This window comes from Dreissena polymorpha, chromosome 4 (genome assembly GCF_020536995.1).
Source record: "Dreissena polymorpha isolate Duluth1 chromosome 4, UMN_Dpol_1.0, whole genome shotgun sequence".
NCBI lineage: Eukaryota > Metazoa > Mollusca > Bivalvia > Myida > Dreissenidae > Dreissena > Dreissena polymorpha.
Genome location: NC_068358.1, coordinates 69,489,870 through 69,502,147, shown reverse-complemented (window position 1 = coordinate 69,502,147; position 12,278 = coordinate 69,489,870). Strand labels below are relative to the sequence as shown.

At 33.6% G+C, this 12,278-nt stretch overlaps 1 long non-coding RNA gene across 1 annotated transcript; it reads left to right on the top strand.

Moving 5' to 3' along the window:
- Positions 1-9,854: 9,854 nt before the first annotated feature.
- Positions 9,855-11,655, top strand: LOC127876368 (uncharacterized). The gene is made up of 3 exons (XR_008047840.1): positions 9,855-10,015; positions 10,358-10,427; positions 11,403-11,655. It is a non-coding gene; the product is annotated as an uncharacterized LOC127876368 (long non-coding RNA).
- The last annotated feature ends 623 nt before the right edge of the window (positions 11,656-12,278 follow it).

The window sequence follows — 12,278 nt, the reverse complement described above, 5'->3', positions numbered from 1 at the left end:
GGTTGGCGAACACGTGATCCTCCTCGTCGACAATGATCTTGAAGGACCAGGGGATCTGGTACTCCGATATGTTTGTCGTCTTAGAGTAGCCGAACGGAGACACGCTATAGTCGTATATGATCTCACCGTTCTGTCGACATGCAAGTCACCGTGCGCTTCAGATCGCCGTCCGCGATGAATATCTTCTCTACGTCGTCGCTGACTGCTAAATAAGACGGTAGATCGAATATATAGGACGCTTCTTCCTCTTTTGCTCCCAGTACCTTTTTCAGGTGACCTCTTTTATCCAGTATATGGATTTTACCGTTTCCGGGGTTATCATGACATGAGACTATAATATCAGTAGCTGTGACGGCGATGCCCCCAGCACATCCGGTCGGTCTGAATCGAGCACCCCTTCAACAGCCCGGCATCCACATCCGCTTGGAGAAAAACGAGTTTCTTTTTTTTCTCCATTTTGTGTTCACCTTTGCGACATACCATGGTGCACCGTCAAGTTTAATAGAATGCTTGCAGATAAATAATAACATATCCAACAGTTTAAGTGCGCGATACAAAATCAAGTTCTGTATCAGACGTTTATTTTTTCTTACGATGCGACATAGCGAAATAATTGCTTGTAAATTTTAGTATTTAATGTATTCGTCCATCTGTCGACACATATTAAAAATAACTTAAATGTAATAACTATTGAATTAGTCGAACTAGTTGTGTTCTAACATCATTTTTGCATAAGTATTTTGGACTTCGATAGCGATGTTTCCTCCTTCAATTAGTACCGTTTTCCATGAATGCTATTTTCAAATCTAAACGATTGTACTTATTAAATTAACTTCTGTTAAACGTTTGATTCGGGTACACATGATGCTCGATCGTGAGAGTGTGGTTAGAGTGTTTTAGTGTATAATCACCGTGATGCCCGATTGACGAAGGATGTCGACCTCCTCGTCAGTGAGTGCGTACCTTTGTCCAAGGCAAACACATCCTGCGGACAACATGATAATGGCCAATACAATAGCCCTGTTTATCCGATAGTGACGGAAAATAACACGCCAGTAATTTGATTAAAACGGGGCTTAACTGAGCTTGAAGCTTTATTTGTTAGCGACTGCCAATGTGGAAGGCGAGTTTCGGTGGGTTTGCAAACAATAAAAAGCACGTTCTTCTAAGAGGTATTGTTTTAAGACAAACTATCACAATGGAAGTTATATTGATATAAATCGATATAATTCTTGGTTACTACTCAACAAATGGACTAGTCCACGATTTGGCGTATAGAAAATCTGACCTGATCAATCTTAATTTGTATTTCGTTCCATTTTTCGAGTTTCATGTAATTCTTGCTTAATTTACTGAGATAACCATTACTTTCTAGATCATATTATATACATCATATTAATTACACTCGATATATTATTGTGAATCTTTACGAAAGTTATGACATAGCATCAGTTTTGCCGACGTTACTACCCTACTGTTGCTGTCGATGTCAGTGGAAACAAAAGATATTTTGGCATAATTTAAATTAATAAATGTACTGTGTTTGAGACCGATGACCGTCTTATAATATTAATGGTCGGAATTTCGATTTAAGAAACAGCATATGTGCTAAGCGCCAGCAATTGTGATTACATTTGAAGTCACTTTTTTCACGGCCTATAACGGGCGAAACCTCATTTCGGCGATGCATTTATAAAGTAGCCAATGCTACTTCCGAGGTGGCGCTAAGGACCGGATGTTTTGAAATTTTAAAGATAATTCTTCAAGGATAATTGAGTAGTTTTTATATGACTTAACAACACATTTCTCATTATATAAAAAAAATCGGGCAATGTAGTGCGATTTAGCGAAGATTAATTCATCCACAAATGTAAAGAAACATACAATCACAGCCCATTTGGACACATGGGGATCTTTATAAGTTGTACCATGGTGGCCTTTTTGAAGGCAAATCGATGTTTTTGCCTGTGTGACGAGAAAATGTCATACAGATTAATACGCTAATGACATAAAACGATTTCGTTCAATGTATATTAGTTAATGTATGCACACATACATTGGCTTCTTGCGGATCTTTTAGATTATTTTGCATTTGTCCAAAAGAGATGGAGCCAACCATTCTCAAAATATTTCTTCGACAATAAGTGTGGGTATACAGTAAGATAATTCACGAAATAATCAAAAGATAATACTTCTGCTTGAAACGATGAGATTTGTCGCCTAATCATAATACTTAATTCACTTAAATGCAAATGTGTACGAATTTTAATAAGGCTAAACTATGTCTTTTGTCCCCACTTATATCTCAAAGAATTAGGATAGCTATGTCTTTAATCGTTAATTTTGTTTCATCAAAATCAGTTTGCAACACTTGTTTCTTCATAAATATGAAGACTTGACGTTTTCAATTATATTTCACTTTCATCGAATTAAAGCCACACACCTTGCATCTGACTTTGAAATGAAATACATGTTAATCAATATATATAGATGGAATTTGAAAGTGTGCAAACATGTCATTAAATCTATTTGACTTTGAAATGAAATACATGTAAATCAATACATTAAGAGAGAATTTGAAACCGTGCAAAATAGTCATTAAATCTTTAGCCTAGTTAGCAAGTTATTTATTATTTTTCAAACGGTACCGCTTTTAAAACCGAAAAAGTAGGATTTCTAGACGTGTACGTCCATTTCGACAAACGCAATTATTTTTAAGCTTTAAAGCGCAAGAAAGACGGATGTTTACCTTGTAACCACCAGATATATTATAATTGGCAAAGATAAAATATGTTTCTTATTTATACTAAAATTTACTATGCCAAATAAGGTGTTTGTGAAAAAAGATCGAATACCACACACAAAGTTCGGACATTAAAACATCTAAAAATGTGCGTTTTCGCCACCTCCTTGGCATTGACTCAATATCTTTTGGAAACATACACAATTATCAATTAAATAGACAAAATGACAATGTTTTTGTGCATTCAACAACTTGTACATGTTCAAAGCAAGTGTTTGATGTCGTTGGCGATTTTATTGGTTGGAAATTTTCTCGACACACAGGCGAAATACCTTGATTTGCTGTCAAAAACTCCCCCATGACAAAAGTTATAGAGGTACCCACGTTGCAAAATGGGTTGTGAAGGTATGTTTTGTACATTATTTTCGCTAAATCGCACTACATTGTCCGATTGTTAAAATAATGCGAACCTTGTTGAAAAAAAAAACAAACTTACTCACCCTGTAGAATTATCCGTGAATTTTCAAAACATCCGGTCCTTATCGCCACCTCGGAAGATGCATTGGCTCATCAATTAATGCATTGCAAGAACGAGGTGGCGCCCGTAATTAACAGTCGTGTTTTCGTTATCTTGTATTATTGCAAATTGGTTTGACACAACATACTCATAATACCATTATAGTGAGTGTGATTTTTTACTCAGTGTAGAGTAAACAAAGTCGTCAGATCTGCAACTTACAAAAAATTAACGTCAATGTGACTAACAGTTCAACGCCAAATTATTTGTAAAATAACAGTATTGAGAGGTATACAAAGTTAAACCTTACCTGCAGAACAATATTAGAATAAAAATAGCTTATGCTACTAACAGGCACGTTCATGTACAAAATTAGAAAAAGTGCATACATTTTGATCCGGCCTCCACTGTTGCTTTTCTACACTATTGTGGCGACGATCCAGATAGGAAGCTGAATACAAATGTTCATGTCATGTGCTGGGTGTAATTACCTGTAACCTCTGCCACAGGTTAAGTTAAGTATAAACTTGACTTGTTTCGCATGGTATAATTTAAACTCAAGTCGTGACTATGATCGTTGTGGTATATATAATTCTGACAAAGAGCGGTCTGTCGATAGCCTCATCACCCTATATCGCTGTAACGATTTTCGTCTCAGTCGTCATCAACATGTAATTGAGTTGACAAGTACTCAGCTAATACGAAAATGTTCGCAGAGCAGTCGCACTTGTTTAATGCAATATACAAATGGCAAGGTAACGATACAGTTATGGTTGTTTCTACACTAGACGCTGATATCTGTTAAAATAAAGTACTATTGTCTTTTGGTTAGTAAACAATACTATGTCAAACAGCGAATAATCCCCTCACTCTCGAATAAAATTAATTCTAAAATTATGAAAAATATATGCAGGACTCAACCATTCGTAAGTTATCCAGGAAGTGAATTTCCGCGTACCGTAGATTCATTGATGGAAGAGAATACAATTATCTAGAAGTATACCATACAACTAAAGGATATAGCACCGGGTAATCAATGGCGGATCTTAAACGTAGGCATACAGCCAGGTTTTCCACAACACTGCTAGACTGATCAAGTAAGGCGCTTGCATAAAGCCTCGATTCCCGACGACACTTCCATGCTTTGCATTGACGTATTTTCCGCAAATGTATTAAGCCAGGATTTCCCACAAAAAGGTTATGCTTTTCATAAACGTAAAGTTTTGCAAACTCACTTAGCAGAGATTTCCGACGACACGTTCATGCTTTCATTAACGTAACTCTACGCACATGCGCTTTCCTTGACATCGTTAAACGTTTAATTCGCGTAACTTCATGACAATGTATAAAACTAGAATGTCCGACGATAAGTTAAGGCTGATGAAGCTGTGATTTTTTTTACTGTAAAATTCAGTCGTAATTTACATCGAACTTGACTTGAAATCTTTGACAGATCAAATCCTGGATATTGAAGTTGCGATGCTGTATGCTAGAAATTACTACGGCCATTCGTACTTGAATATGTGTAATAGTTCATCACTGTTATTTTTTTACAAAACATATAACGTTGTCAATTCATCAATCTGTGAAGCCTTCAAACTTCACATCTTAACCTTTGGGTTGTTTCAAATTGTAATACAATATAAATATAAGACAAAATGAGTCGCTTTTGGCAACAGAACAAAAGATCAATAACTAGTTTCATTGTGCACTATATCACCATACATGGATTACTGGATAATTGCGTGGAGTTATTCTTTCCCTGGCAAGTGTGACTCACCATGATTAACCTAGCTTTATATCGAAAATTAAAAATGCTAGTTTGACGAACATTTTTAAAGTTCCGTTATGCTGTCGTTACTTATAATGATACAATTTCTGTTGGTAGACTTTCTTACAACAATTATGTCGCGTGTGTGTGTGTGTGATTTTAATGTACTTATTAGTTGAGTTTTGTTTCCAGCCATGGGAATTTTTTTTGTGGTAACGTGATTTTAAAGTGCCCGAATAATGATGAAGTAAAAGCCCAGAAACGCGATGTAGTGTCCACATCTGACCCCTTACCTCTAACTTAAAACTTTATATTTGAGCTATGTGAATAATTATGTCTAGTGCAGAAACATTGTTTTTGTCAGCCATTTTTTTTACAGTCTCTCTTCGACAAGCATCATGTGATGGAGGGTTGGAGAACACTATCCTGAGTTTTTCATTCTTTAGAATCACCCTAATATAAAGCATAAATAACGATGCCATTTCAAAAACAATACACGTATACGTAAAAGATTGGTGTGTTTTATGTTGAACATGTAAAATGCACTTGATTGCCACTGCTTTGTTTACTGGGCTAGACATTAACCTTTTAATCCACTTGGTCAGTCGGACTAGTTCCATCAAATTTAACATTTTACGTGTCAAGACAAAAATACCGGCACTTGTTTGGAACTTACAATGTACACATACATATATATATATATATATATATATATATATATATATATATATATATATATATATATATATATATATATATATATATATATATATATATATATATATATATTAGAATGTGATCTATAATGACATAAACTCAAATTTTACATTATATATATATATATATATATATTGTAAAATTTGAGTTTATGTTATTATAGATCACATTCTTAGAATCGTACATAACAATCATATTCATTTTTAAACAAACCTAAGTTACTAGAAATTTGGAATAAGTTTCTACTGTAAACAATGTATAAACACAATCCTACTAAATAAATCGGAAATTAAATGCCGATGTAGCGTCAAATCTGTAAGACCCGTAAATTATGCAAGTGCGCATGTGCCCAGCGATCACAACATCCGGCTTAAAAAGTGCAAGTTTCATATGTAAATATATCAATACATGTACGAAAAGCGATGATAATTAGCATTATACACTCAGCTGAGAACTGAGTATAAAGGGGATCTCACAAACGAACTCAAAACTCATCTCAGTTGAGATTGACTCAACTTTCCGACTCAACTCAAATATTTATTATTTATTAAAGATGTACGCGACGTTCTTCAAAAGGAGATTGATTTATAACATTTTTACGGGAAATAGTGTCAGTTTTCTTTTCGTCAAGGTTACGCATGCGCAATTAATTTCCTTCTATATTACATATAAAATAGTTGAAGTTCGATATCAATTTTTACCATGATCAAGCGCATACCCACTACATCATCATACATCATTGGAAAGATTAATGCATAATCTTTTGAAAAAAATGCATGTCATTAAATTCTATACGCGCAAACTCAAAATATTTACCTAAGAATAGGCAAACCGGTTTTGACAGCTGTGCAGACAACCATTTTGGGCTCAAATAGTATGACCTACTTTCAAAGCCGGGAACCATCAACACAAAAAGTAGCAATCGTGATACATCGGCTATCTCGGATTCCTCCGTAAGATAGGCCTCGTGGCTAACGGTCGCCATATTGCCTTGTATTACTACTTTACTACCCAAAAGGTTGTCAGTCTATTGTTATGAGGCTGTATACGATGCGCGTTGAACTAGCGCCAAACTTTTTACCGAAACTTTGATATTAAGAGCACTATTAACGTTCATTTCTGTTGCATTTTGACCTATTATCCAAGTGATTTACTTTTCCATTATTATTTCATCACCCTATCATCCAATTTTTAAGATGAAATTACGGTGTTTACAAAACCAACCAAACCGAAAGTGAAACTAGATGCATTACGTTTCGCGATGTAAACATTAAATATTTGTTCAGTTTGAGGAAGCGAATCGATAATAGACTGTGGAATATGTATGCAATACAGACTATCATTGCCGATTGTAGTACTGGCTAAAAAATACCTTTTATGACAAGTCATGTATAGAACGTTAATCAAAATAGTGACCATAAATCACTACAAATGTCTGGGTTGATCAATAATATAATTAATAATGCACGTTTCTGATCTAATTGCCTGTATCTAGTTGTAATTACCATGATATTGATAAAATTGAAACGTTTTTTTCAAACATTAACATTACATGTTTTATTTTTATCATTTAGGTAATATATAATTGTATCATTATCATCATTAAATATTCTGAAAATAATCTAAATTATCATGATTACTTTAAAGTAGAATTTTTAAATTTTTCTCATTATTTTTAATGAATTTCCACATTTGCTTGATTCAAAATAAAATGTATTAATAAGGGTTTCAGTTTTTAATTTTTATCCAATTTTTAGTTCGATTAAATTTAAAGTTCTTACTACATACATGTATGTGAAATGATCTTGAGTTCGTTTCCTGGGCCTAGAACCAGTACTTGGGTGTCTCTTGGAGATTTCTTAAGAATGCTCCCACACTGGGGATCAAACCAGTGACCTCCAGATCATTAGGTGGACACCACATCCATTACACATCAGCGACCTTTAATTAGTAAATTACTTTAGTATTGTAGCATTATATAATATAATGTTGCTACATATTTTTGGAAAATGATTAATGTGCAGTACTAAATAAATCTAAATGCATACAATTCTAATTGTGTAAATTGTGTGATTATTAGTTACAAATTCACTTTTTACAGGTATACTGGATTATGAAAGACTGATAAACATAAAATTGACAACTCATCTCCCCAATGATACTTTGTGTGGCTCATTCTCAGAACAAACCCATAGTCAGTGAGAAAACTACAGTGTAAAAAGACCACTTGATTGTGACAATTATGGCTGACCAAGCAAATGTTATCATTTAAAATAAAGAAAACTTCCAGTTCAATATACATTTTATACCAATTATGACATTGACCAACACAGAAAATAATTATAAGGTTGATTTTCCCAAAATTGACTGTAACAATTGGATACTGTTTTAAGCTTCACTCTACTTTGTCTGAAAATAAAAGTCCAAAATGATGTAATAGAAACATACATATTTTATTTTTAGTTTTACAAGTATATATATATATATTTATATATATATATATATATATATATATATATATATATATATATATATATATATATATATATATATATATATATACATACACATTATATACATGTGCATGCTTTGATTTTTTTCTATTGAAGCCAACTTAATAACCCATTAGATAGATAGATAATATTACAGCAGTATTCCTAGTTTGTCTGCAAGTACTGCAGAAATCATGGATTATTATTTTACTGAGTCAGCCTTAATCTTTATATTATAATTGTTAAAACAGATTAAGATGTGCATAATACAATTTAGGATGCATCAAGTTTAAAAATGGTACATGTATAAATTAATAAAGAATCAATAACAATCAGAAACTGTGCATTTTTTTCATTATTGTGTGAAAGGATTTGAAGTAATTATGTGTTTTTGAAATATGATTTATGTGAATTTGAATAAATATATAAAATGTAGTGATTTTCTCAGACAAAACTGTTAATTACATACCAAAGTATTCAGAATGTATTATTGTAATATTCATTCAAATTTTTTAGTACAAAAAGCACTTTTCCCTGGCATTTGTATTTATAGTAATTGCATATTTTATTATTCTGACAGCATTTATAAACTGCGTTCATGCAAGCATGAACACGGTTTCACTTTTTGAGTATTTAAACAAGAGGGCCATGATGGCCCTGTATCGCTCAACTGCTGAAAAAAAGGCTGAAACAAATTTCTCTGCATGTGCAAATACTTAAATATAGGCCCTATTTAAGCGGGAGGCAGAAAACTACAACGGGCGAGGCATGGTCAGGGGTGATAAAACTGGCTTAAGTGTCTTACTAAGCTTTAGACTTTGAGTTTCAGCGCAATCTATCTAAAATAAATTGGTTAAATTAAATAATAATCTGTAAAAAATAAACATTCTGCACAAATTCAATTATTTACTTAGCTAAAAAACTTCAGCGTACAGTTTATATAGTTTTGACAGACCTGTATAAAGTCGCGCCAGTCAAAATCATAAAAAGCGACATTTAAAGTTATGGAAGCCAGAACTATTATTTACTTTACCTGTGTGCATGAATCATTTCAGTCTTGATGGTTAGTGAACTATGTCAAAAGCACCATAGCTATGAAACACTTGTATTTTGAATATTGCAATGTTCCACAGAAATGATGCTGATGATAATTCTACACGATCATGACATGAAAAATGATGAATTATTAGATATATTTCTAAATTCCATTTCCACCAACAAATCGGTTATTCCACTACCAGTTCACATGCTTCGTACACAGTTGAAAATAACACTATTCCACTCAACAACCGTGACACATGTACTCAATTTTTCAACTTTTCGCAATTAAAATTGTCTTCTACTGTTATTGTTGTTGTTGTACTTTTGAAAGTAGTTCGAAAGATGGCGACTATTAACCCAGAGATTGATTTATGAAATAAATCGTCTGCTGATCCAGAGTGAAAAAGTAGAGCACAAAAATGGCTTATTTTCTTATTGCTTACAAATATACCTTCAAGTTGATACCAAAACCAACCATTTGCAATGTATTTTACAAATCCTAGGCAGCATGCACTCAACAATGTGTGCTAAGTATCAAACTGACTGCCGGTTTGGGGTTATGTGACCTCAACGAGAGTGAAAATGCCTTGGTCAGATATTTTTTTCTGAAAGCAAAATGCTCTGTCTGAAAAATAATTAACCATTACGATGATCTGTACGGTCAACAGGACGGGCTCAAACGGCAATACGATGCGAGCTGAAACATGGAAATCTATGCTGACAAATTTGCGAAGGTAATGGGCTAGTGTGTGTGCAAATTACTATTTTGTCTAGTAAATCATTTAATGTGTTTAACATGTGATAAGGATGACAATGTACGGAAACTCCAAAATAGTTTGTACAATTTTTTAAGGCAATATATGACTGAAAGAGTCAGAAGTAAAATCGAAATGTGTGGTTTGCTATTAGTATTATGTAGCCTACGTTTCTTTTGTGTTACATTTTAGTCATGTTCTAGTGAATGATGGGTTTTGTAATGCCATGCCTGCTGTACACATTTAAAAATCAAGATCACTTAACTTAGTTTTTTCATCATTTTTATAGGTAACTTACATACTTCACTTGTTTTGTTTTAGCAACTGGAAGCTTCAAGGCGACAGAACTTTTCAGAAATTATGAAAATGTTTGGGAAAACAAAAACAAGAGGTAAACTTTTCTATAGTGAATAGTTTGTGCGCACAATGTAACAGTTTTTAACTTAATTATTAGCTCGGGCTGTTTTCTGAGAAAACCCAAGGTATTGTCATAGTCAGCTCGTCGTGTTTTCCGCCGTCCGGCGTCCACGGTGCTAAAACCTTAACATATGCTCTAAAATCAAAGTGCTTCCACCTACAATTTTAAACTTCATATGTAAATTCACCTTGATGAGTTCTACACGCCACACCCATTTTTGGGTCACTAGGTCAAAGGTCAAGGTTACTGTGACCTCTAAAAAAAAAATATAACAAATCTGACAAATTTCATTTATTTAATACTGCACCCGCAGCCGAGCGTTGACACCCATTTTGTGGTGCTCTTGTTTTTTTAAAGCACTAGTCTGTTTGGGCTAGTTGCCTTGCAAAATTACTATCCATCAGCACGTTTAACAGGCACATGTCTTGTTGAACACATAAAGCACATTGAAAATGCTAGAAACTGTACAGAACGTTGGTGTTTGATGATAAAACAGCACTATGTTTATATATATGCTATTATAAGGCTATGACTATTTATTAGTATGTCTGGTATATTAAATTGGGTTTTTTGTGGATATCTGTAAGTCTTTATTGCTGCTTTGTTGTTTAAACATAAATAATAAATTATCCAGGGTGTATATGTGTGTGTCTGTGTTTGTTTTAAATTCTTTTTCAACATTTATATACTTAATGACGTAATTTGAATGTAGGGCATGAGAGTCACATTCTCATGTTAAGTTTAATTTCGTAAGGCTAATTAAATTTTATGATGCAAAAACTTTTAGAACCAAAACCAGCTCATAAAGCATTATAGTCTTATTATTAATGGTTTGTGTTATTTTCAACAACCACACACGCATGATTCATGAAATATCTGTATGTTTTGTCTAGAACATATCTTTTTGGAATAAATACAATTTAAACTGTTAAATTTATTAACTTGCAGTGCCATGTCAAGCATGAAGTCACAGCTTCACATAAACCCAGAACAAATGCTATACGAGTCCAAAACCAGAAATGATATTCTTCGGGACATAAACACAAATTTGGATGAAGAACTCACGCCCAACTTGTGTCTTTAAAAAAAGAAATATTTCAACGTTCAATTATTTCCAGAAATCGTAATCTGTATTTACTGATATGACATGATGTGTATATTGTACTCTCTAAATATTATAAATAACTCTTAATAAATATGAATGTTCTTAATGTTTTATTCACTCATGCAATTGCAACTGTTATAAAACAAGAGATGTGTTTGTCAGAAACACGAGACCCCTATTGCGCTGCTTTGAAATTAAATGTCAATATATAATTTGGCAGGTTTAGAAATTATCTCCCTTTTTAATCATATTACTTCCCTTGGAATGTATTTTTAGCTCACCTAAGCACAACATGCTCATGGTGAGCTTTTGTGATCGCTTTTTGTCCGTCGTCCGTTGTGCGGCGTCAACATTTGCCTTGTTAACTCTCTAGAGGCCACAATTACCGGTATTGTCCTATCTTCATGAAATTTGGTCAAAGATTGGTTTCAATAATATCTTGGATGAGTTGAAAAATGGTTACGTCTGCTTGAAAAATTTGGCTGCCAAGGGACGGGGGATTTTTCCTTATATGGCTTTATATGACTATAGTAAAATCTTGTTAACACTCTAGAGGCCTTATTTATTGTCTGATCTTCATAAAACTTGGTCACAAAATTCATCCCAATAATATCTTGGACAAGTTCAAAAATGATGCCGGTTGGTTGAAGAACATGGCCGTCAGGGGGCGGGGTATTTTTCTTATATGGCTATAGTAAAACCTTGTTAACACTCTAGAG